This window comes from Palaemon carinicauda, chromosome 43, assembly GCF_036898095.1.
Source record: "Palaemon carinicauda isolate YSFRI2023 chromosome 43, ASM3689809v2, whole genome shotgun sequence".
Taxonomy (NCBI): domain Eukaryota; kingdom Metazoa; phylum Arthropoda; class Malacostraca; order Decapoda; family Palaemonidae; genus Palaemon; species Palaemon carinicauda.
Window position 1 is genome coordinate 14,555,323 of NC_090767.1, and position 27,652 is coordinate 14,582,974.

The 27,652-nt window shown below is 43.9% G+C and overlaps 1 long non-coding RNA gene across 1 annotated transcript in view; it reads right to left on the reverse strand.

The window, feature by feature from the left end:
* Window positions 1-3,126: 3,126 nt before the first annotated feature.
* LOC137633548 (uncharacterized) overlaps window positions 3,127-27,652 on the reverse strand; it is a 31,712-nt gene continuing 7,186 nt past the window's right edge. Inside the window, exons 3-5 of the long non-coding RNA XR_011042266.1 lie at window positions 4,819-4,957; window positions 3,903-4,036; window positions 3,127-3,249 (exon numbers count right to left, since the gene is read on the reverse strand). This is a non-coding gene — a long non-coding RNA (uncharacterized lncRNA). The remainder of the gene's footprint in view (window positions 3,250-3,902; window positions 4,037-4,818; window positions 4,958-27,652) is intronic.

Sequence of the window (27,652 nt, forward strand, 5' to 3'; positions counted from 1 at the left end):
AACCACAGTGTGTTGCGGAGGCTGACACACCGTGTCAAAACACGGCAGCTTGTGGTAGCTCACGCACGGTAACGGAGTGCTCTGTGTGTGGGAGTCATCATACATCTGGCAGGGTTGACTGTGCATGGGTGGAGGAGCTCTCACAACAAGAGTGTGAGAGCAGGAAGCCATGCCGGGCGCACAACCGTGGGAGGTGTAGGCCCACGGGTGCATCGTCAACCTTCTCCGCAGTCGGAGTGTGGGAGCTGGCAACAACAAAAGCAGAGTGCTGGTGCGTGGGAGGGGCTGCGGTGGGTTGAGGAGCATGCGGTATGGTATGCGGAGCATGCTGTAAGGTATGCGGCTCATGCTGCATGGTATGCGGAGCATGCTGTAAGGTATGCAGAGCATGCTGCATGGGCTGCGGAGAATGCCGCATAGTGCTGGAACCCGGCAGCTCTACAGAACCTTCTCACTGCTGATGCGGTAGCTCACGCATGTTAGCAGATGGTGCAGCAAGAACATGCGTCTGGCAGGGTGGACTGCGCATCGGTGGTGGAGCTCTCACAGGTGGAGGGTGGGAGCAGGCAGCCGCAGTATCTGCTGAGCGCACAACCTCGGCGGGTTGTAGGTTAACAGGTGCATTGTCAACCTTCCAGCACGATACTCCTGCATGAAGGAGCAAGCTGAGACTGTATAGTCTGCAGCATGGACCACTAGGGTCTATGAAAGACAACAACAAACGGAGCTACTGTCCGTTGTGACTGAGGGTCTAAAACAGCTTGTGCGGCAACAGACGGAGTTACTGCCTGTTGCGGTACCACCTTGCCTCTCTTGGGAGGTGTGCAGATGTCGTACTGCAGCGAGTCCGAACTGACCCAGTGGCTACACCTAGGCCGTAGGACTTGCGCGGAAGGGACCGACTTGCACTTAAAAGCTGCAAGATTTGGTCCATGGTTTCTGCGAGAAACCTCTTCCGCAGACGAGGAATAAATGGGCTCTCTCGTCTTTGTGTGGGTGGGGTGATCACGTCGGCAACGTGTGTAGATACACCCGAAACCACGGAGGGAAACGTTTGTTCGTCGATCAAGACCTGTGGAACCCATAAGTCCTTCGACATTACTTCTCCCCTGGGCTTGGGAGCTTGTAAGAGGTATCGGACAAGGTGAACAACTGGCACGAACAAACAAACCCTCGAACGCAACACTGTAACACTTTGCGCATATCACTTTATCACTTTTGATTTTCTGTTTGCACTTATTTCACTGAACTCGAAACTTTAAGTGGTTTGTACCTGAAACACGCAATCCTATCCTTCATTAAAAGGTAGTAATTGCGAAAACAGTATTACAATGTAACAGAAAAACATAATGAAAGATAAAGAATTCAGTGGCTGGAAAAGAGACTAAACACTAGATCAAATAAACTACGTTTAAAATCTCTCACCGCATAAAGCCTGGGAACAAGAATAAAACTCTAGAAACGTTTTACCTTCTTCCCCTATAGCGACTAGGGAGAAGAGCAAAAAAACGAGAACAACGTTACCCGCTTGAACGAAACGTTTATCCTCCTCTCTCTCCCTCCGTCTCTATCTCTCTCTCTCTCTCTCTTGACTTAGAACCTGAGAGAAGAGCCCAAATATATATCGTTAAAACATATTATTTGTTAAAGGAAAAAAACTGAAAGGTTTCTCAAATAAAAAGTTCCTTTATTAGAATTAAAACCATTTAAGCTAAGAAAGAATGAACGAAACGCTAGAATCGGTTTACTCTTACTGCAACGTGAAACCGTGAAATACTCTCTCTCTATCGTTACGATAGAGCGCAAGTTGAACGTTCTGAACGTCAACAACTGCGGAGACTAAACAAAACGTTAGTTCAACTTTGAAAACAGTACGAGACTATCAAAGAAATTCTTTCAAAAACATTAAAATTAAAATAGCATAAATTCTTAACAGGAAAAACGATATGACGGGCTCAATGTTAATTAACTTCGGTTCCAAGTAAGGACCGCCTACTATTAGGAAAGGTCGCATATAAACAAACATAAAAATTAATTTTTACAAGTTTATAATAAATGGAAAGTTAATCGAAGAGGCCTATAAATGGCGGAGAGATATAAAATAAATCTATAACTTTGTTAAGCAAAATTACCAAAAACCTAAACACACTTCCGTCTAAGGGAAGGGTGGGTCATAAAAAGTGAAAGAGAGTCTATACTCTCTTCGACACCAACACTTCCGTCTAAGGGAAGGGTCGGCCATTTAAAAGTGAAAGAGAGTCCATACTCTCTTCGTCACCATAATAAAATCTATCCAAAACGAGTTCAAGTTTTGAAATGAAGATAAAACCCCTGCATAGCGAAAGCTCAAAACTGGAATAGTGTACTTCACCAAAAAGTTGTGAAAACAAATCCAGTTAGGGACGGCGTATTAGTAGGTCTTGCCGGAGGCACGACAGAGGAAAAATTGAGTTCTTGTTGACAAGAAGTACTTGAGTACCTACTCACAGATGGCGCTGTTGTGTACACCCCCAACTGTATAGCGATCGCTGGCGTATCCCGACCGTAGATTTCTGTCGGGCAACAGAGTTGACAGCTACATGATCATCGGGTAAGATTAATATTGAAAAATACCCCACAGCTGTCAGTCATTTAAATTTCTTTTACAATCAAACTGTACTCCACACCCGTGCCTGGCCTGAAGGGTCCTGCAATCTACAACATCAACCCTTAACAGTATTTGATTCAAGAGGTTTGTCAGCCGAGTGTATTATGTCTAAATTGGAAGCATATAGCTTAGATTATCATGAGCTTAGGACTGTTAAAGGGTTACAGTAATGTCATGATATTTTTATAAACAAATTCTTAAGGCGAGTCCTAAAAGTGTCTAAAAAAAATTTTAATGACTTAACATACTTGATAAATTACTCAATAATAATAAACAGTAAAGGGAAGAGATGACATAAAAAGTAAAATCAATGCTGATTATCAATATGTACAATAGTACAGTATTAATAAAAATGGGAAAGATAAAAGAATGAATGTTTGGTTAGATAACGTTCTATATTTGAAGCGAAGAATGCCATCCAGATGAAATACATCCAACGCTTAATTCATTACATAAACCTCTATCTTGGAATTTTCTTACCTGGTCAGACTCATCCATTTTGAAGGTCATTTTATTGAGAGTCTCACCTACACGTTTGAAAAGCCTCAGCACAACTGCACTACTGAGGGCTGAAGTCTGGGTAGCCCTCGGTAGCTCATCTTCTGAAAGTAATAAATGAAAACAGGGTTTCAATTTACATGAACTAGACACTGATATAAAAAGGTCATCTAAACCACAAACCTGAATTATTTAAGAATTTTTAATCATACAAGATTCAAGAGATAATCCATTTGGCAATTTTGTTCCACCTTTATTTGTAACCCATCTGTTCGTTTCAAATTTGCTGAGAAGGGCTAATAAGGATAATACGTTGATTGGGTAACAACCCATTGATTACGAAGCATTTAGAATTTCTGTTCATTGATATTAGGATATAGGAATATAGATGACAGCTTCATACTAATAATGGATTTTTTATGCACATTGAGTTTGGTTTTCAGACTGTGGGTAGTAAAAACAAAATGTAAACTGTGCAATGTCAAGTGATAACATTCGAAGCACACAAGTGATACTGAAAGCAACAAATTATTTTTGTGGGTTGTCAAAAGTGAATCTTGATAATGTTCTTTGAAAATAATGGCTTTTGCATTATGATGTCTGAGCTACTAGTGTAACAACCAGAGAGATGGACAGTACATTCTGACTAACGTTATACTAAGACCAATACTCAAAAAATTTGAGTTTAATAAAATGAACTAAAACAAAAAGATGGACTTCAATTTAAAATTACTGCAGCATAAAAATCATATTATACCTTTAAAAGAATCAATAACAAAGTTCTATGAATTCCCTGAAATCTGGATCAGCCCGAAGGATTGGGTGTGCTGCATTCCGATGCCCTTTGCTTTTCAATGAAGTCTTGAGAACCAGACTCTTGTCACTTCCAAGCTGAAAAAGAAGGATTCCATCCTTAAGGAAATGCTATATAAATAAGATTCTATACAGTATACCTGTAGTTTATTCTTTTTTTCTTGATCCAAAGTTGGACTGAAAAAAAATGGGCCTACCTTTAACCCATTTACCCCCAGGCTATTTGGAAATTTCCAACCCTTAACCCCAAGGGGGTTATTTTTTCCCCCGAACATTTTGCAGTATATATTTTTTAAATTGCTCTAACAGCCTTAATTTTTGTCATAGAGAGGTCAGGTTGGTGTCATTCTCTTGGAAAATGCCTGAATTTTTTCAAAAATTTATCAAAAATATGAAAAGGAAAAAATTTTAATAGTATTTTTTTGCAAGAAGGTACTGGTACGTCCATGGGGATAAAGGGATGGCTTTTGTGAAACGTACCAGTACATCCTTTGGGGGTAAAAGGGTTAACAATATCAAAAAATATTTCTAGATTTTCACTGGTATTATCTAAAGGGTTTAGGCTTAAAAATTCTGTCTGCTTTATTTACATACCAGGCTACTTCCAATACTGGATTCTTCGGCTTGTAGCAACCTGCTTTCATTTCTGTAGTTTCTCATTGATAATGGTACTTACAATACTGTAATCAATAACAATAAAAGAAAATTTCTCATGTTTCTGCCTTACTCCATTAATGAAAATAAATGAAAATTTTCAAAAACATGGTATAAGGTATATCATACAAATGCGACCAGCAACTACATAAACGTAGGGCGAGTTAACACTACACAAATATATTTCCTTTAACCTAACCACTGACCTTTATTCTTGTAGTGCCAATAGCAGATTTTTCGGGAGCAGACGGGATGATTCGACCGCAGCGCAAGTGTTTTTCAACCAATTAACAATGAAGTCCCAAGAAATCACTGAATCTTCTCGTTACACTCCAATTCTTCTTCCTGAAAAGAATTCCACAAAAATGAAGAAATAAATAGATAATTATCACTTTTAACTGCTGCTTTATGTAATCATAAATAACTATTAGTAATTCAAATTTAAAGACTCAAAAAAAACTAAATTTCTAAAAAGAACTCCTATCATTTCAATACTTGACCAGATTCATCTGTGCTATAAGCTTTGAAAGTAGATTTGGTAATCTCTAAGATAAGTAGATTAGTAGAGAATTAGTATAGATTAGATTCCCATACATCAATAACTAGTAATATGCACCATGTGTAAAACTGTCACCATTGTTTCATCACAAATAGGTGTGGGAAGGAGGGTGTGATCAAACTAATGTTGGATAAATATTGAAATCATTATCATCATCTCTTTATGCCTATTGACACAAATAATAATTTACTTAATCTTTTTTAAATAGTCTTACCCAACATTTATTGTTTGGCTTCCCACACTGACCAGAAAATGGGTAGAGACAATCATTTGGGAATGGTTATATAAATCTACCCCGCAATAAGATAATTGATAAATTATTTCATAAAACTCTTACCAGGGATTCAAACACCATACGACTTGCCTCAAAGACATAAGAGGACACCTGACTTCTCTCTTAACTCTTCATTAAAAAGGGGAAAGACCTCCCAAGCTGAGAACTTTCCACAATATATTGCCTTATATATGAGTATTACCTCACCAACAGTTCTATTACCAACATGCAACCGAGAAATAGCCAAAAGAAACCTCTTTAAAGAAGTCTAACGTACTGGCCTATCCCCCTCACCCACTCCAAAATCTGACAAAATAAAAAGAGGTACAAAGCTATGAATGATTTACCTCTTAATCTAAAATGTCCCCAACCCAAAATAAGGGGGTGTGACAAACCTCATGAAATATACACAGCTTGAACTTCTCTTAATTAAGGGGAATGCAAGATAGACTTATACCTCTATTGGCCTACACTCATTATTTTTTCAAGGAAATGTTTTTCAAGAAACTAGAAGTAGCTATTTCTCTAATGCCTATACACTTAGGAGATGAGAAGCCTTTTCTCTAATGTCATTCATTATAACTTTGAGGGAAGAAGAAGGAGAGACTCTCCTCAAGTTATGGTGAATGACATGGTATTCTCTGACTGAAGAGAATCTTGAGTTTTTTATTTATGCAAGGAAGCCGATCTCATAGGTACTCGTCTAAGGATCTAACTAAACAGATATTCTAAAACTTCTATACCACCTAGCATTTAAATAATAGTTGGTGATAGATAGAAATGATATTTTCATTATAAAATAAATTTTTGAACATACTTACCCGGTAGTTATATATATAGCTTACGTCCCTGACGTCACGGCAGAAATTTCAAAACTCGCGTCAATCGCCGATTGGATAGCCAGGTGTACCACCTGCATGCCCTCCAGTGAGGTACCTGGAACCATTCCATGATTCCTCAGAACTTCCATGCCTCTAGTCTCTAGAGGGGAGGAGGGTGGGAATTAAATTATATATAACTACCAGGTAAGTATGTTCAAAAATTTATTTTATAATGAAAATATCATTTTTAAACATATAACTTACCCGGTAGTTATATATATAGCTGATTGACACCTTTAGTGGGGGGTCAGAGACAGCCAATATAGTTGGAATTTTCCTTAAGAGTTAATAAAAAACAAGCTTAAGGGTTCGTACCTGATAAGGAAGCTGACTTCAATGATACTCTGCCATTATGTCAGCTTTCCTTATGAAATCCAGTGATCCCCTCAGGGGGCTGAAGATCTCTAGGAGCTGTCAAATCAGTGTACATACCTCTCTGTGACAGAGCCGCTTCTAATGCCCAGTTCCGGGCACTCTCAAGGAACAAAATTGACCACCTGACCAGTCAATGATTGCGGAAGACTGTCGCAATCTCCACAAGACAACCATAAAAAACAAATTAAAAGTTCCAAGAGCAGAAAAGGTATTAGGATTATGGGAAAGTAGTGGCGGATCCTTCTCCCTCTACTGTACTCGCTGCTACAAACGGTCCCAGAGTGTAACAGTCCTCATAAAGAGTCTGGACACTTTTCAAATAGTGTGAAGCGAACACAGATTTGCTCCTCCAAAAGGTTGTGTCCATAATGCTCTGCAACGATCTATTTTGTTTGAAGGCCACTGAGGTTGCTACGGCTCTCACTTCGTGAGTCTTGACCTTTAACAGTCTAAAGTCTGTCTCACTGTAATGTGTATGAGCTTCTCTAATTAAAAGTCTGATGAAGAACGACAAGGCATTCTTAGACATCTGCAAGGAAGGTTTCTTGACCGAGCACCACAGAGCTTCCGACTTGCCTCTCAACTCCTTTGTTCTGTCCAAATAGAACTTCAGGGCTCTTACTGGACATAGGACTCTCTCTAACACATCGCCAACCACATCCGATCGATTCGGAATCTCAAAAGCCTTAGGCCAAGGTTAAGAAGGGTGCTCATTCTTGGCGAGAAAACCCAACTGTAATGAGCAGATAGCTTTGTTAACCCGAAAACTCACGTGTTTACTAAACGCGTGGATTTCACTAACCCTCTTGGCTGTTGCCAGACTAACCAAGAAAAGGGTTTTCATCATGAGGTCCTTCAGAGATGTAGAGTGCAAGGGCTCAAATCTGTCACTCATCAGGAACTTCAGGACAATATCCAGATTCCAAGCTGGCGAATCCTGGTGACGTCGCTTCAAAGTCTCAAAAGATTTAAGAAGTTCCTGAATGTCTTTATTATTTGAAAGATCCAAATCTCTGTACCTGAATACAGTTGCCAACATACTCCTGTATCCCTTGATAGTTGATGAAGAAAAATTGCACTTCTTTTGCAGGAATAAAAGGAAGTCAGACATCTGAGTTACAGAGGTACTGGAAGAAGAAACAGAGTTGACTCTGTACCCTTCTCTAAAAACCTACCACTTGGATTGATAGACTCTGATGGTCAAAACTCTTCTTGCTCTTGCAATAACTCTAGCTGCCTCCTTCGAAAATCTACTCTTAATGGAAGGCTTCTTGGAGTGTCCACCATCCATTCCAGTACCTCTGTGAACCATTCTCTTGAGGGCCAAAAGGGGGCTACTAGGGTCATTCTGGTCCCTTCGCTTGACACAAACTTTTGTAACACCTTGTAAAGGATCTTGAAAAGCGGAAAAATGTACACGTCTAGATTGGACCAATCTAGCAGGAATACGTCCGTGTGTACTGCTTCGGGATCTGGCACTGGGGAGCAATACGTCTCTGGCCTCTTGGTCTTTGAGGTCGCGAAAAGATCTATGCAAGGGCAACCCCAAAGTCGCCACAGGCTCTTGCAAACTTCCAGATGGAGTGTCCACTCTGTGGGTAGGACTTGGCCTCTCCTGCTGAGGCCGTCTGCCATTACATTCTTCTCCCCTTGGATGAACCTTGTAATCAGAATTACCTTTTTTTCCTTCGCCCAGATGAGGAGATTCCTCGCCGTCTCGTAAAGGGAAATCAAGTGAGTTCCTCCTTGCTTGGCAATGTAAGCCAATGCTGTGGTGTTGTCGGCATTTACTTGCACTACTTTGTTCAGAACTGACCCTTCAAAGCTTCTTAGGGCCAACAGGACTGCTAACAATTCCTTTTGGTTGATTTCTGGAAGGGAGCAACCCCCAGAGACAGAAACGAACACATCTGGGCTCTCTTCTTAAGTATGTCTGCTGTGAAAATCGCTGCCAACTCATTCGATCCGTCTTGTAATGCCTTATCCATACAGGACATGATATGGATTAAACTAGAAGAGTCACCTTCTTTAAGAGCAGCAACCTTCTTGCCAAGGCTCCCAGAGTCCAATCGAGGAAATTGAAAAACTCGAAGGCTCTAAAGACACCTTTGAGCAGATGGTCTAACTCTGAAGTAGACCAGAGAACCTTGGTCTTCCTCATGGCCGATTGACGGGGAGCGTCTACAAGACCTAAGAAATCTCCCTGGGCAGAGGCAGGAACTCCCAAGCCGAGAACTTCTCCCGTATCGTACCATATACTGGATCTGGATGCTAATCTAGTTGGAGGGAACGCAAAGGCTGCTTTCCCTTGTTCCTTTTTGGACTCCATCCAGTCTCCCATCATCTTAAGAGGTCTTTTTGACGATCGAGACAGAACCATTCTGGTAAACAGACTTCTTCGCCATCTTCCCAAGCGTGAATTCAGATGGAGCCGAACGTGGAGCAATGGGAATAAAAGACTCTGGGAACTCATCGTTGAAGACTTTCAAGAGTTTCTGCAAGTCCACTGAAGGACGAAATGACTTAGAGTCTTCTCCTTCTGATAACTCCTCAATAAGTTTGACAGGGGAAAGGTGATCATGAACTTCTTCCTCTGACAAAGCCCCTTGACGCTCTGTGAAACACTCGCGATCCACGCAATTAGAGCTAAAGAGTTCTTGATCTCGACTCTTGATTTGATTAAGATCATCCTGAAGTCCGAAGCTCGCATCCTGAAAGTCATAAATCCTTTCTTGACTTTCATGTAAGGAAGCTCGACACTCAGTGTCACACTCAACATCGCGTCCTCCTTGGCACTTGACGTCCTGCCTGGATGCTCGCCACTCGACTTCGCGTCCTGGAGGACGCTCAACCTCCTGTCTCGCTGGACGTTCGACTCCTGAATCGTAGGACGCTCGACGTCACGACTGTCTGTAGCTTGGTAGCTTTGCATAAAAGACGAAAGTCTTTGCTGTATCTCTTGCAGCATATTAAGATTCGGGTCAACTTGTGATACAGGTGACGCCACGTCAATCACAGGTTCGCTCTCCATGCCGCTCAAAGAACGCTCAGAGCGTCCAGAGGGCGATAACCAATCTGATGGTAGAGGAGGAGCATGAACCGAGGTCATGCCCGGTTCAGACAACTGCCCAACAACTGGACGATTCTTTACAGAATCCATCGTCCTAGCAGGACGTTTGGCAGGCGAGCTCTCTTCGGTGGAAGGAAAACGCTCTGGACTGCCCCAATGGCTACAACCAGGAACTCGCAGTGTCCTGGTAGGACGCTGGTTGACATTATCCAATTTCCTCTTAAGAGGTCTGGACGCTTGACGCCAGCCTCTTTTAGGAACTGTGTCATCCGAGGATGAAGAAATCACCTTAACCTCACCTTTCCTATGGTGAGGGCGAACGTCCTGGGAAACATCAACATGAACGCTCGAGGGGACGTCTGCTCAGCAGCTAAAGCCTCTCGTTTCCTTACGTCGTTCAACATTCCTTCTCCCAGGGGTTGGGGAGCTTGGAAGAGGTCTAAGACTAGGAGAACGGCATGCCCAAGCAGGCGCATCCTCCACTGCACTAAGTATGTTCACTGCACTTCTAGCACTGTCACCTTTTAGCTGCTTCACGTCGGACATTAATTGCGTCCTGTCCGCAGCGATAGATTCAACCTTCGCGCCCAACGCTTGAATACCCAACATCATATCTTTAAGCATGGGCTCATGAGCAGTAACTGTAGTGGGATCAGAAACTACCACTACAGGGGAAGGAATAGGTTCGGTGACATGGGAAGAGGAAAAGTCTCTGGAAGAGCGAGAAGAACTACGCCTCAACTTATCTCTTTCAAATTTACGCGTATAGCGATCAAATTCTAGCCACTCATGCTCAGATAATAGAATGCATTCGTCATACCTATCATCCAACTCGCATACCTTACCTCTGCATTTAACGCAGAATGCATGTGGAGCAATTGAGGCCTTAGCCAAACGGGTCTTACACCCACTCACACATTCTAAAAGTTACAGGGGGGGGGGGGTGGCCATTTTGAAAAATTGTTAGAGAGATCAAAACAAGGAAGTCAAAATATCAATATCCAAACATAAATCAAAAGCATCCAAGAGAAAAACCAATCTAGCGAGAGTCAAAAACCAAATTATTGTACTTCACCAAAAAGACAGCAATAATATCAGGAAAAAAAGTGAGGAGAATATCCAACAATGTTGCCGCTATCAGCGGCAGAGAAGATATGAGGTAACAGGGGATGGTTCCGAGGTACCTCGCTAGGGTGCGCAGGTAGTACACCTGGCTATCCAATCGGCGATTGGCGCGAGTTTTGAATTTTCTGCCGTGACGTCAGGGACGTAAGCTATATATATAACTACCAGGTAAGTCTCATGTTTAAAAATCTGGATTTAAGAGTAACTTGAATTTATGGGAAATTGAAGCATTAAAATAGCATCACAAAATTCAGAAGTAATATGGTTTCAGCAAAGCTGAAAGAGATGCTGATAGTTGGAGGGTGGCGAGTAAGCCCTGCCCACATGACAAGACAGACATTCCATTTTCACCTTAAACCTAAGACATACAGGGTTGTTGACGTATCAAGTGCAACTTATAGGCCTCAAGATTTGTAAAGTTAGGAAAAATAAAAATTACTTAAATTTGGGATTTATTCTTACAGGAATTCTATAAACCTTTTTCCTTTAACAAGAGACTCATCCTTAGGGGGAGGAAGTCCCTATAACTAAAAAGGCTGTCTTATTCTCTAGGGAAATATCAAAGCACTTAGGGCCTCAACAGCAGGGAAAGTTACGACTTATGTAAACCTCCTAACGACATGGACATGAAGATGAGGTAGGTGTTAGGCTTGGGCATTACCAACGATTAGTAGACGGTCAAGGAAGAAACTAAATCTGTTTGGAGAATATGTTGTCTGAATGTCTTTTCATTTATGAGAAATGGGTTTGTTTACACTTAGCCAAAGAAATCCAAAGGCCCCTTGTCTAGAAAGATGGAGCAGATATTAATATTCAAAACTTATTCGTTAAGGAAAGTTACTCGATCGTGTGGCTTACCTCCTCTAGTGTCCAATACTGTAAATAAAGAGAGTCCGTGGGGATCCGCGAGTCTAGCCCCATAGGTATTGGGAAGAGAGGCTCGAGTTTATTGTCACCCAACGCTTGCGTATAAGAATTGTGCCCCTGACAGGTTCTTCCTGAGAGCTGGCAGAGATCCCACATGTTTGACCTCATGCGCTCGAGTGAAGGGGGATCCTTTCGTCTCCTCGCCTTCAAGAAAAACAAACCTGAATGTTCCACCAAGTTTTAGGATCGTTTTCTTATACCTTCTATTGCTGTAGGGAGAGTTGCGGTGTTCACCTAGGATAAGAAGACAAGTTACCCTGTCCCCAATGGTCCCTTCTTCTAAGGAAGGGATGCAGAAGGAATTGAAGTCATGAGCTGCAGGATTCTAGGTCCAGACCACAAAATTCAGAACCAAGAAGGGTTGAGAGATTTCTTTCACGGTGAGGATTGAGGAGCTTCACTGGTGAAGGAAGATAGAAACCACCTGGTGTGGTTGCCACTTGGCGTGTGGCCGCGTGGCAGCTATCAGGGTTATGCCAAGCCTCAATGTCTTCAACTGACTGCCTAGTTATGAGAAAAATGGGAAAATGGGCAGAAAGGAGGAAGCATATAGAATTTCTAAGGATATTAGAAGGCGTCTTTGAACACTGCCTAATGAGACTGGGGAGCAGAATACTTGACGTTTCGTGCAACTGAATAGTGAGCCAGTCAAGCGATGGTGAAAACTTGAAGTAAGGAGCCTTTCTGCTACGCAATGATATATGGATCCCAAGTGACCATTACATTATAACATTATGACCATTATAACTAAGTGTGCATGCACAAACACTCCTGAATGAACCATAAAAAGTTTTACCTTCTTGTCAACTTCCCGGAAATGCACCTGCTTGTTGAGGGTCTTTGAAAGGAGGCCCTTTGTTAACCTGAGATACAAATGGAAGCTTTGCCTTTCATCAACAATGAATGCTTTACAAAAACCCTTAGAATACTTGCAAAGGAACCAAGTGGAGCACTCATGTATATGGATGGCAGTAAATCAAGAGCACATGCAAGTGGAGACCTGCATATGAGTAGAGCCTATGCGCATGGACACGGAGTATGGAGAGAAAGTGCACATAGAATCCTTGTGCGTGGTACCACTGTTATGCATGGAGAGCAGTCTGTCTGTGTGAAAGTTGTGGGAAGGTCTGCTTACATCCTAATACTGCTAGTATTAGGGGGAGTTTAATCACAATAATCGTTCTGCCAAGTAGACAACTTCCTTGACAGTGTTCTCATCATCTCTCAGGAACTGTTGGAAGGAGGAAAAATAGGGCAATGGCCTTTATCACGATCAAAGGTCAGAGCACTCGGTCTTATACGAGACCAAGTACAGGGAACGAGACTATAAACATTTGAACTCTGTACTGCTTGAAGCTTCATAGAATCTTGATGTACAGAATAACAATTCCTCCGGAGTAGCTGCATTCAGTCGAGAGCTCTACATTCACTAAAAAATTGAACACAGTTACAGAAGCAATGAGTACCAATGTATCTTCTAAGCATGCAGTGGTTCCCTCTCTCTTCCAAAACAGAGAGATCGTCCAGGAAAGGGAGAGAAGGTTGGTGCCCTTCATCTAGAACAGCAGTGTGTTTTCCCAGCTTCGTACTAGAGTACCGCGTGTCAGTTTATTCCCGGTGTGGGACAACTTACTTCTTCTGGTATGAAAACTCATACCGAGAACGCACATACCTCCCCAGAATCGAGTGCTTCGACTGTCCTTCCCAACATAGGACACCTTTCATCTCTTACTCAAGAAGGGAGGTTCTTGGTAATACACAGTCTCCCACAGGGAGAGGATTAGTTTGAAGTCCTGCATAGGTGACCCTTATTAAAAGGTCTCACTGGAAATCCTCAACAATGTCTTTCACTTGGTCTCAACAAGTGAAAAGGTTCTCTCATGAATATGTATCATAAGAGAAGGAAGAACTTTAAGTTTGCCTTTTCTGCCTTGTTGTACAGACTGATGACAACATTCTCAAAAGGAAAAGAGACTACAAAAGCTCTAGGAAGACAGCACAACAAGGTTTTACATTCTTAGAGCTTTTCTAGGATTGGGAAGAGGTAGAGGGTAAGAATAAGGGCAGTGCTCTATCACTTCTCACACTGTGGCAGCAAATCCTTCATCCTGTGATGGAGCATATCAGTATCTTAGGATTACCAGTCTCCTTAGGATTACATCAAGGTCATCATTCCAGCGCTTTACAAGGGCATAGAAAGAAAAAAAGGAAATACTATCCAACAAAATACTAGCTAGATTTACACAAAACTATCATACAACTACAGTCATAAAAAAACAATGGTAAATCCTCCTTCTCAATGTCCTTAGCACATAACGATCTATCAACAAATGACTTCAAATATAAACCAGCCTTTTGAGGGTGGTGGAAGGAGGTCTGGACACATCGACAGTGGCCTATAAGGTGGGTGGGACTGGCCTGCCCCCCTCTAACTAACCCCACTTCATTAAGGTTTAGTAGCCGTATTTAGCTTTGCTGAAAGCATACTCCCATTGAAGAACAAAGGCTCGCATTTGTGTAGGAACAAATATAATTCATAGAACTATAATTTGAATTACTCTAATAAAGCTGTGTGGAATAATAAAATGAAAATGACAATTTTCAAAAGTAATATGAAAATAACCCAAACCTGAAGCTCTTTAATATGGAGATACATTTCAGCGACAGCTGAAACCAGCCATAAAACTTTGAGCGAGGTGTTACTCCCCTCCGCTGGTTAGCGGGATGTAGACTCACCACCTCGCTCACACACACACACAGTAGCCAACACAAGCCACTTTGCAATTGCAGGCAAGACTTCCTGGGAGATAGGTGACAGAGGGTGAGTAGCGAGGTGTTACTCCCCTCCGCTGGTTAGCGGGAGGTAGACTCACCACCTCGCTCACACACACACACAGTAGCCAACACAAGCCACTTTGCAATTGCAGGCAAGACTTCCTGGGAGATAGGTGACAGAGGGTGAGTCTGTGTAAAGAAAGAGTTTCAGGTTTGTATGGTCAGGAAAAAGAAATGATTTCCAAGTTTGTCATTTGTCCCACCAAACCTTTCAGCTCTTGACTATGGAGACTCACGATTAGGTGGCTTGAAGTCCAAGACCAACTGGCTGGTCCCTGACCTATGGTGTGACTCGCATGCTTCGTATGAACTGTGGAAGAGTACACCCTATCACCTCACTCACTCCAAATAGTAGATAACAGCTTGAGCAATTGTGCGAAGGTGAAACAACTAAGCAATCTGACTCGTCAAGGTTAGACTTCACTTGGCTACGCTCTATTACTTGTGCTTTACCCGACTCCCATCTCGCTGGGAGAACAGGGACATTACAATACACTGTACAGTACGAGCATCTATTAGGATACACAAGCGACGATGATACTCGTCTACAGTCAGAAGAGGTCAACTTGCAGAGTTCCTCTGTTTTCTCAAGTCCCAGGAGAGGGGAGAATGAAAGGTCAAAGGTCAGTCCTTTGCCTATCATACTAGACTTACAGCCAGGTAACATCTGGCATCCACTAACTGCTATTTGTCCTACTAGGGAACTGAGGTGTTATTGATCCTGTTTTATGCATCCACCTAAGGACCTTTGGAGAATGTATTGAGGCTCCTGTGGGTTACGTCTCACAGATAGTGGACGGTGAAAGTAGACAGACGTTTCACACACCCGCCTGTGAGACCTGCATCACATTGAAGTTCTTTTGAACGCCAGGGACATACTAAATGTCCCTGAGGTATCTAACCATTCTCCTTATAACTAGTTGCGAAAAACCTAGACCAGTGAAGAATTGCTGGATAACCTCCAAGCGTGAAGATGCAGCGAAGCTACTCATCTGTGGAAAATCTAAACGTGTGGTTGTTTGAGTAACTCAGGAAGTGTAGGGAGTTCCCTGGGTGCTTTTGTGAGAAGGTGTAGAAGGTCTGGGAATCCTTCTGCATGCTGCCACATCAGAGCTATTAAGGTCTTCAAAAGGTTTTGACATAAATGATTCTTGTTCCGGAGTCTCCTTACTAGGGAGAAGGAAATAAACGCATAGATGTCTAGGTTATCCCACCGGTGTTGAGTAGCATCTTGCCAGAACGCTTGGGAATCTGGTATTGGGGAGAATTACACCGGTAGTTTGCAGTTGAGAGACGTCACAAAAAGATCTATTGTCGGCAATCCCCACAAAGTCAGGACTTTGTTGGCTATCTTTTGATTTAAAGAGCACTTGGCACCAACTATTTGAGTCTTCCTGCTCAGTTTGTCTGCCAAGATGTTTCTCTTGCCCAGTAAGAAACAAACTGAGAAGGTCACCGAGTTGTCTTCCGTCCATCTGATTATCTCCACACCAAGATAGCAGAGGGGCTTAGAAAAAGGACCTCCTTTCTTGTTTATGTAAGCCACCACTGTGGTGTTGTTACTCATCAACACTAAAGTGTGTCCTGAAAGGACCTGTTGAGAGTGTAAATACTACAAAGGTCGCTTTCATCTCAAGGAAGTTTATGTGGCAGTGTTGGTCGGCTTTGGACCATATTCCGAAGATAGTAAGTTGCAACAGATGAGCTGCCAGCCTTCTTTTGATGCATCTGTGAAGATCATCAAATTCGGGGAGACAGAACGTTTATTATTATCAGTAGGTTGGTATCTGATACCCACCACTGCAGGTCTCTCTTCTTCTCCGACCATACTGGTACTTTGTGATGAGACCAGAATATCTTCAGATGCCACTAGAGAATTCGAGTGTGGAGACGACTGTTGGAGACAAGAGCCTACAGGGAGGCAAGATGTCCGAGGAGTTTCTGCCAATGATGTGCTGGCAGTGCGTCTCGTTCTAGAAAGGGTCCTGTTACTCCTTTCATTCTCACCATTCTTAGTAAGGATGGTAAGAAATTGCCTAGATTTGTGTCCACATTAATTCCTAAGTATACCACATTCTGAGTTGGCTGCAGCGAGGACGTTCCGAGATTTCATGATCCCCAGATCTTGGCAAACTCGAGGAATCTGTCTCAATTGGGGAGAACTTCCTTCTATTCTCCTAGAATCATGCAACTGTCCAAGAAGAAAAGGAGGAGTATGGCGTTCTTGTGTGCCTACGTTGACACTGGGGCAAACACTCAAGAGAAAACTTATGGTGCTGTGGACAGGACAGAGCCTAGCACTTTGAACTGGTATACAGCAGTTTGTTGTTGAGGGAGAACCTTAAGTACTTCCTTGAGCCAACATGAATAAGGATCTGGAAGAATGCATCTTTAAGATCCAGAGCGATCAAAAAGTCTCTCGGTTTGACCGTTGTGTTTTTTCTCCATCTTGAATGGAGATTATTGGATAAACTCATTAAGAGCTGAGAGGTCTATGGCTGATCTCCAGCCTCCAGACATCTTTTCAACCAGATATAGGAAACTGTAGAAGCCTGCGGACTTGTCCAAGAACTCTTAGAGTGTTCTTCTCCAGCATGGTCTGGATTTCGATCTGAAGCAATTAGGCCAAAGCACTCCTGATTGTCAAGCATCCCATGGGAGGATGGTGAGTAGTCTCTGCGCTCCCAGAGAAGTAGGCCTTAGATCAAGAGGAGGGAAAGGCTGCGGAAGACCACTTGTACCAAAAACCCTTTCAGTAAACTAGTCTTTACTTCCGAGTTATCAGAAACTGGGACAGACTCTGGGATACCTGGTCAGCAAGCTACCCAGTAGGGCAGCCAGCACTGCCTAGGTATTGTGTCTGTTGCCCAACCCCCCATGGGTAGGAGGATTCAATTGAGAGGAAGAAGGAACATTTGACTCTCAAGAGAAAGGTTCCTTCTCTAACGAGTGCCTAAGGGGCCAAGCAGTTGCTTACCCAGTAATCATTGTTGAATGCTGTCGAGTAAGCTATCGGTTGCAAGCAATTGTCCCTGTATCTGAGTGAACCCTGTCCTGCCATTGTCATCATTCCCATGAGAGTTGGTCGTGCATATTCGCTAACAGACGGTAACCCTAGAGTAGCCAGACCTCTCTAGCCATGTGGAAAAATAGTTAAGAAAAGTACAAATTATTCCTAGATTTTTTTTTATTTTATCATATTTCATAAGTTGTATTTATTGTTTATTGGATCTCCAGTCCTTCTCTAAAAGAATTCTTTTTATTACAGAGTGACAGCGCCCTGCACCCAGCAGGGATTATAGGCAAGATGAAGTTGTCAAGAGAAAAGGTACTTAAGACCTGTTTTGTTGTTATAACTTCTTCCCGTACACTGATGAGTGATTCAAGAATGCCCTACTATATTGTGATGTCATTAAGAATAAGAGAAAATGAAACTAGATTATTCTTATCGCTGACCGATGTTGTCCCATCATAGTGTAATGGTTTTTTTTTCATATATTGACACAGAGTTTCCAAGAATAGTGGTTTACATACTTGTCCCCAGAAACAAGTGAACATAAAGTGGCATAGAAAAGTTTTCAACGGCAGCCAAACTTTTAGGTGTTGTCAATGTCCAAGCCCAGCTGACTGTTCATGCAGATAATGAACCACAGTGTTGCAGGGTTCTCCTTTAAGCTTGAAGTTTTTTTATGCCATAAGCCTGGAACTTTCTCTGGATAATATCTACATTAAGCAGAAAGGCTCCGTCTTGATGTTAACAATAAGAAAATTTGCATCACAAACCAGATAGGGCTTTATCCTGAAAGAGGGTTCTTAGTGTTATATCTTATTTTTTGTGTGTGTGACTCACAATGATTGTAGCTAGCAGCCGGAGTTGGCTGCTGAAAACATTTTGTGTCTGGACGTTTATTGTAGCGGTAGTGTTGCTTGTTGAGATAGTAGGACCACCCAGGCAACAGCAACGTACACATGGTGGCATTTATTATGTACTATGATATGTAGATGTTTGTAGTATAGCTTTAGGAAGTTACTATACTGTATTTGATATGCTATTTAGTCATCCCCTCTCGGGGTAACACAGAGGATTGTAAGTGTTTTCTCTTTCTCTCAGGAATGATATAAACATTTTTTCTTTTCACAAAATAAATAGTTTTCTTGTTTTTATGAAGACAGCATTTCATTCCAGTACCTTCCACCATTGTGTCCCCTTCTCAGCCACCCATTTTATGTTTAGTATTGTTTGTTTCCTTTATAAAATCTAACCTGAGATTCAAGCTATTCATGTATACTCCTCATCTTCCCAGATATGAGTCAAAGGTCAAGCTGCCTGTTTATTCAGCAAGCTCAAGGCAGGGTAAACAATTGGGAAGTAAGGTTCTAGCAGGGTCCCCTTGCCCAGTATAAAATTAACGGATGGTCCCCAGTGCCAAGTTCTCTTGACCTGTTAACCAGATTTTTGGTTTTCCAACGTTTTACATTTTTTTTGTGTAGTGAACATTGGTGTGTGGTTGGCATTCGGACACTAAGCAGTCTGCGTGGTATATATGGCCATAGTCCTTAAACCCCTACAGCGAAACAAAAGAAGGCATTGCAGTAAATTCCATACAGTAGTTGATCGCTGTCAAGCAAACGGACGGTCGCTCACGACCGACCGTATACAACTAATTCCGCAAGACAAGACTGACGTATATCTAATCACTCATCTCACAGGTGTTGTACTGTAAATGCTGTACAAGTCCAGCTACAAACCAGTCACACAAACACATTTTTTTTCTCTATATGGCAATTTCTTTCATTTTTATAACGGGAAGACTGAGGTAGAACGAAGATTCGTGAGTGGTCCGAAAGATTTGCTGCGTCAGACACTCGATCGGTGAACACTGCTAATGTTCAGCGAACAAGATCTCCTCCTTCCCACTACAGAAAAACCCTGAGAAACGTCGAATGTCTCATATTTCTCCGCTACTGAAAGCAACTCCCTTAAGTGAACTTTCACAGTGTCTAAGTGCTTTCAATAATAAGACAAACAGTTCAGAGAAGTTAAGCCATGAGTGAGGATCTACCAAGAATGGAGAAGGAGTTTGCTCAAGAACAGTCTACCTCTGATGGTACGGGAGAGTAGGAGGGTTAGAAATAACCTGACTCTCCCAAAGGAATAAAACCATCAAATTAGGAAGAGATCTAATGATTTATTACAACAAAGTTCCAATTGTAAGATGGTATGTAGTTCTTGCTATCCCTTATGGGTGTGCACCCAATTGTGAGAGTAATGCCTGTAATTGGAGAATCGATTACCAAACTGTGTTGTCGGCAATAATAGTTTGCTTACCTACATGCAATGACCCCAAAGGGAATTTGCTTACAAGACTTGATTTGTACCCTGAGGGTAGGATGGCTAAGAGCAGGCACTGCAAGCAGTCGCCTAACTCCTTCCCCGTCGAGCTCCAAAGAGCTTGCGAGGAACGTAGGAATCCAATTCCATCCGAGAAATCCTCAGGGAAAAGGCGATCAACCTCTATGCTGCTGTCGACAATTCTCCCCGTAAGCGGAGAGATTGCTGGACAGTGGTTGGTGAAAGGTAGCTCTCTCTCTCAGAAGGGAACGTCACCCAACACCTGGCGAAGGTTAACTATCCCTCAGATGGGGAAGTTGGACAAACACTTGGAGGGGGACCTCTGGGCAATGCTCTATGCTTGCAGTCAATGAACAAAGATGAACTAGCCAAAGCTAGTTTCTGGGTTCCCCCGAGGGAATCCTCCCATGACCAGAAGCCCCGAAGGGAGTCAGTCTGCCTCTGCTCTAAATCCTACGCCAAAGCTATAGAAATAACGGTGAGCAGAAGTAAAGTGAAGCTATAGGAACGAAGGTGAGCAGAAGTAATGTTACAGTAAATTGTAACGCTTATAGAAACCATTCCACATTGTATAAAAAGGAAAAATGGAGTTTTTATGATAAAACAAAGTTTTATGAATACTTACCTGGCAGTTATATATATATAGCTGAGTCTCTGAGTCTCTGACTGCGGCAGAATTAAATCGAAAATCGCGGCAACCGCCTTGTGGTGGTTGTGTGGTTAGATGGTTAACAACCCTTGCAGGGTGGTACTTGGAATCATTCCCATTTTCTGTTCCTCAGATTATCTTTGCCCGACCTGTCTCCTGAGGGGAGGTGGGTGGGCTTTAAAATATATATATAACTGCCAGGTAAGTATTCATAAAACTTTGTTTTATCATAAAAACTCCATTTTTATGAATAGAACTTACCTGGCAGTTATATATATATAGCTGATTCACACATTTGGAGGAGAGAAACAGACAGAAAAAACATAGTTGGGGAAACAACAAAAGAGTTGTAGGAGAACAAACACCTTGATTCCTTACCTGCTAAGGTAGCTGACTTCAAAGGTAACTGCCTCTAGAGTCGCTTTCCCTTAGGAGTGTTCAGCCAGGAGTAGACCCGCTACGCTGCCAACAACTCAATCGAGTCTGTCAAAGGGGTAGGACCAACAACTTGACTAGACTTCAGAAAACTACCTTCCCATATAAAAAAACCTGCAACCTTACTAAAGCTAACCATCTAACCTTGCAGAAGTAGATATAAACTATCTATCTGGACTGAGGGAACCGTACCACAGGACGAGGACCTCAGACAACCATAAAAATACACAAACCCATATACAAGTACATAAACTAAGGTTGAGTGGGGGTAGTAACTCCTTTGCCTAATACAGAAGCCGCAGCTACGTATGGGCCCAAGGTATAACACTTATCATAGTCCACTCTTACCTCTCTGAGGTAATGAGAAGCGAAGACAGAGTTGCTCCTCCAGAACGTTGCGTCCATGATCTGCTTAACTGACATATTTTTCCGGTATGCCAGCGAAGCAGCAATGGCCCTTACTTCGTGAGCCCGTACTTTTAACAGGGCGAAGTTTTCTTCCTCACAAAAGAGGTGGGCTTCCCTAATAGTTTCCCTCAGGAAAAAGGACAAAGCGTTCTTTGACAGGGGTTTTTGAGGATCCTTCACTGAACACCATAAGGAGTTGGAAGCACCCCTCATGCTCTTAGTGTGAGCCAAATACGCCTTGAGAGCCCTAACCGGGCAGAGGAGGCTTTCCTGTTCCTGACCTACTAGATCCGTGAGGTTAGGGACTTTAAAAGTCCTAGGCCAGGGTTTCGAAGGGTTCTCATTCTTGGCGAGAAAGTCGAACCTCAAGGAACAAACCGCTCCATTTAGGGTGAAGCCTACACGCTTCTCGATTGCCTGGACCTCGCTGATCCTCCTGGCAGTCGCTAGAGACAAAAGGAAGAGGGTTTTCTTAGTCACATCTCGCAGAGAAGCTTGCGAGATAGGCTCAAACTTCCTGGAGCACAGAAACTTAAGCACCACATCCAGGTTCCAAGAAGGGGGCCTTAAGTGCACCTGCTTCGTTGTCTCAAAAGACCTAATGAGATCCTGCAAGTCCTTATTCTGAGATAACTCTAAGCCTCTATGCCTAAAGACGGTTGAGAGCATGCTCCTGTATCCTTTAATGGTAGATACAGCCAGCTTAGCATCCTGTCTGAGGTACAAAAGAAAGTCTGCAATCTGGCTCAGAGAGGTAGAGGACGAGGAAACCTTGCGCCTCCTGCACCAAGCTCTAAGGGTCTCCCACTTTGACTGGTAGACTCTTTGTGAAGAGATCCTCCTTGCTCTGGCAATAGCTTTCGCCGCTTGTGCCGAAAAGCCTCGAGATCTAACGAGCTTCTCGACAGTCTGAAGGCAGTCAGATTGAGAGCGAGGGGGTTTTGGTGAAATCTCTCGAAGTGGGGTTGTCTGAGAAGATCTGGACTTGCCGGGAGTCTTCTTGGAAAGTCTATCAGTAACCCTACCACTTCGGTGAACCATTCCCTCGCAGGCCAGAATGGAGCCACTAGGGTCATTCGTCCCGAATCGAGGAGAGCGAACTTCCTGACAACCAGATTGATGATCTTGAACGGGGGAAAGGCATACATGTCCAGCCCCGTCCAATCCATCAAGAAGGCGTCCACAGCAACAGCTTCCTCGTCCGGTACTAGGGAGCAGTAGTTCGGGATCCTCTTGTTTAGACCGGAGGCGAAAAGGTCTATTACTGGTCTGCCCCACAACTTCCAGAGGCTCCGACAGACATGCGGATTGAGAGTCCACTCTGTAAGAAGGACCTGTCCCCTCCTGCTGAGCATGTCTGCCCTGATGTTTCTCTGCCCTTGAACAAACCTTGTCAACAGCTGGGTCTCGTTCTCGTTCGCCCAGAGGAGAAGCTCTCTCCCAGTTGAGAACAGAGAGAGGGAGTGAGTTCCCCCTTGCTTCCTTATGTACGCGAGAGCTGTGGTGTTGTCGGAATTGATCTCCACAGTCTTTCCCAAGACCGAGGTTTTGAAGGCCTTGAGCCCTAACAAAATGGCCATCAACTCCTTCCTGTTGATATGCCAAATGACCTGACTCCCTTCCCAAATACCTGAGACCTCTTTGTTCCCTAGTGTTGCTCCCCAGCCTGACTCGGACGCGTCTGAGAATAACACTAGGTCGGGGTTCTTCTTGAACAAGGAGATCCCTTTTTTCAACAGAGCTGGGTCCAGCCACCACATGAAAAGATCCTTGATCTCTGTCGGGATGGGAAAAGAAAAAGTGTCCTCCTGGATCTTCCTGTTCCAAACCTTTGCGAGGAAGTGTTGCAGAGGCCTTAGGTGCAGTCTCCCCAAAGGGACAAACTGCTCCAGGGAGGATAGCGTTCCCAGCAGACTCATCCACTCCTTCGCTGAGCATTCCTGCTTCCTCAAAAAGTCTTTGACTTTGTCCAGGCACCTGGTCTGCCTCTCCTGGGAGGGAGAAGCCTGAAAAAGAACTGAATTCAGAACTATCCCCAAATAGAGAATAGTCTGATTCGGCTCGGTCTGAGACTTCCCCCAGTTGACGATGAGTCCCAGGTCCTGAGTGATCGTATAAGTTTTCATTAGGTCCTCCAGACATTTCTCTTTCGACTGTGACCGGATCAGCCAGTCGTCTAGATAGAAGGAGACCCTTATCCCCTCCTGGTGTAACCAGCCTGCCACATTCGCCATAAGTCTGGTGAAGACTTGGGGAGCTGTGCTGAGACTGAAGCAAAGTGCCCTGAACTGGAAGCACTTGCCATGGAACACAAACCTCAGATATCTCATCGAAGACGGATGAATGGGGACGTAAAAATATGCGTCCTGTAGGTCGAGAGAAACCATCCAGTCTCCTGGACGAACTGCAGCCAGCACTGACTGAGCCGTCTCCATGGAGAACTTTGTTTTCTCCACGAAGGCGTTCAGAGAGCTGACATCTAGGACTGGTCTCCATCCACCCGAGTTCTTGGGAACCAGAAACAGGCGATTGTAAAAGCCTGGTGAGGCGAGGTCTTGAACTGGCTCTATCGCTCCCTTGACCAACATCTGGTCGACTAGCTCCAGAAGAGCCTCTCGTTTCCCCGCGTTGGTGTACTGAGCCACTAAGGCCAGGGGAGAGTTTGAGAGAGGTGGTTTCTTTAAAAAGGGGATCTTGTAACCTTCCTTGACGACTGAGAGGGACCAGGTGTCCGCCCCTCTCCTTTCCCAAGACTGCCAAAAACGAGACAGTCTTGCCCCTACTGGTGTCTGGAGGACTTCCATCTCATTTTTTGGACCGAGGCCTAAACGCACCCCTGCTGGTCCTTGGCCTTGACTCTTGTCTTCTCCCCCTAAAATCCGCTCTCGAGGAGATCCTGCCCCGAAAGGGCTGTTGAAACTACTTCTCCTCCTTCTTCAGAGGAGCAAGAGCAACAGGTAAGGTCTTTCTAGCCGACCGAGACAAAAGGTCCTGAGTAGCCTTCTGAGCCAGAGAAAGGGAGATATCTCTGACCAGAGCTTCGGGAAAAAGATGACGAGAAAAAGGGGCGTAAAGCAGCTCCGACTTCTGGGCAACAGTCACAGATCTAGAGGTGAAGGAGCACAAAAGGGCCCTCTTCTTTAAGACCCCTGCTGAGAAAAGGGAAGCCAATTCATTAGCTCCATCCCTTAGAGCTTTGTCCATGCAGGACATGATACTCGTCAGATCCTTCTTGTCCTCCAGGAGTCCAGACTTCCTGGCCAGAGTCCCGAGAGACCAGTCCAGGAAGCTGAAAACCTCGAAAACCCTGAAAATTCCCTTGACGAGGTGATCAAGCTCCGACATGGACCACATCACCTTGGCAGAGTTTAAAGCATGCCTTCTTGCCGAGTCCACAAGAGCCGAGAAGTCACCTTGGGAGGAGGAAGGCACTCCTAACCCCAAAGGTTCCCCTGTCTCATACCACATACCGGCCTTGGAAGCGAGCTGGGACGGAGGAAAAGAAAAGGTGGTCTTGACAGCTTGTCTCCGTTCCTCCATCCAATCACCCACTTTAGCGAGAGCTTTCCTGGCCGAAATTGAAAGTTTCATTTTGATGAAGGCCGAAGGTTTAGTAGCTTTCTTCCTGGTAAATTGAGACTGAGGAGAACGAGGGGCCGAAGGTTGAAATTCCTCCCCATAAAGTTCCAAAAGAGAGCGAGAAAGAACCTTGTAATCGCTAGAAGAGTCGGCAGGTTTTTCTTCCTCTTCCGAAATATCTTCGAGGTCCTGCTCAAGGATAACATCCCGAAGAGTTGGGCTGCCAGCAGTCTGGCAGCGAGAGCTGTTTGAATCCTGGCGCCGAGAGCCGCTAACATCCAGTCGGCCAGAGGCGGTATCGTCACGATGACGAGCAGCGGTATCGTCACAATGACGAGAGGCAGTATCGTCACGATGACGAGAAACGGAAGCGTCCTGAAGATGCAGGCTGCCGTCGCCTTGAAAATGCAGACTGCATTCATCCTGTTACCTAAGAAACGAGGCAGTAACGTCCAGGTATTTCGAAAGAGAAACGGAATCGTCACGGCGCTGAGAACGAGAGGCAGTATCGTCCTGGCGGCGGGAGAGGGGGGAAGGAAATTCCTCGCAGCGTGCCGATGAAGAGGGTGTATGTTGTCGTACGGCCGACGAAGTGCGCAGAGGTTTCTTTGGAGAGATACTAAAATCTCTCTTAGAAGAAGATCTCTTAACAGGCAAAGAGACGTCCTTACGTCTGACGGACTGAGAAGGGTGGCTGAAAGCTTTAACTAACGATGAAAGTTGTTCCTGCATAACAACCATGAAAGCTTTAGCAACCTCCGCTGGCTCTCGCGGTGCCGAAGACGGCAGTTGTCGTACGGCTTGACTGGGAGCGCTGGCAGAAGAAGCAGGGAGTCTAGCAGGATTAACTGGGCTAAGGACTCTCTGTTTCGCCCTTTTAACAGGAACATCGAAATCGTCTTCCGAAGGATCAGGGTCTCTGCTACTCGAACCGGGAGAGGGAGAGCGAGACTGCACGTCCCGGTTCCACCCTCTCTTCATTGGTCTTGATTCGTAACGCCAATTACGTCTGGGAGAACGATCAGGCAAAGACACAAACGTATCCGACACGCCTTTCCTACGGCGGTCAAGAACAGCCTGGGAGATCGCAACAGGACTGTCTGAGGCGACGACTGACCGAGGATAAGCACCTTTCACCCCCTTTCGGCTTTCGATGTACCTTCTCCCTTGGTCCTGGGAGCTTGGTAGAGGTCTAGACCTAGGGTATGACAGATTCGATCAGTCGCCACCTCCACTGCACTTTCACAAGCACTAATTTCACCAACACCCTTACCTTTAAAGGCCTCCAACTGTGCTTTAATGGCCTCCAATTCAGCAGCTAATTTAGCATACCCAGGGTCAACCGTAGGCACAGGTCCTGTAGAAGGGGCAGGAGTCACTACATTTGGGGAAGGAATACCTTCCAAAGGGGTTACAAGCAAAGGGTCAATAGATAAATCTAAGCTAGGCTCACTAGCAGACTTTGACTTTGATTTAGCTCTTCTAACTCTATCAATCTCAAGTTTGCGCACATAGCGCTGCATAGCTAACCAATCATTATCACTTAAAACCTCCCATTCCTTGCACTTATTATCTAAAGCACATTCAAACCCCCTGCAACCCATACAGATAGTGTGAGGGTCAACCGAAAGTTTCGGCAACCTCACCTTACAAATATCATTCGCACAATCACGATAATGAATTTTCTCACTCATGATAATATAGGAAAAAAGACAAAAAACAAAAACAACACGATTGCCAAATCCCAACACAGTGTACTTCACCAAAAACGAAGTCCAAAAAGGCGATGAAGGGAAAGCGATCCGAAAAAACTCTGAAAGGCGGACCAACGATGTTGTCGATCCGGCCGGCAGAGATAATCTGAGGAACAGAAAATGGGAATGATTCCAAGTACCACCCTGTAAGGGTTGTTAACCATCTAACCACACAACCACCACAAGGCGGTTGCCGCGATTTTCGATTTAATTCTGCCGCAGTCAGAGACTCAGAGACTCAGCTATATATATATAACTGCCAGGTAAGTTCTATTCATAAAATTTAAAATTTTAGGCAAGTTGGTTCTTTATTATGGTCGTCAAGCCATTTAAAGTGGAGGAGAACCAACAACGTTTGTTCTCTTACGAGCCAGAATGCAAAGTGGCTTGTGTTGGCTCCGGCGAGTCATGAGGATGGAGGGTCTACCTCATGTTAACCAGTGGAGAGGAGCAACAACTCACTAAAAGAACTGAAATGTTTGTATTTGATGCCGGAACAATTGTACATTTCCTAACTACGCAAACCTGACTCCTTTATTAGCTGGAACTCGGCTATTAGAATCTATGAGGTGTCAGTGGTTACTAGCCCCATCCTCTCGCCATCACACTAAGTAGCAACTTACACCTTCACTTGGCATTTTAGGGGTAGTTGAGCTGGCAAGTGTAGCATAAAGGACTCTGGTTTTTATAGTTTAAAAGATAACAGAAGAGTTCTTTACATAACAGAAGAAATCAGTGCAAGATGGCATATAGTTGTAAGACTTTTAATGAAGTGTAAGCAACCGTCACTAGTAGTAGTGGGGAGTAGAACAGCAA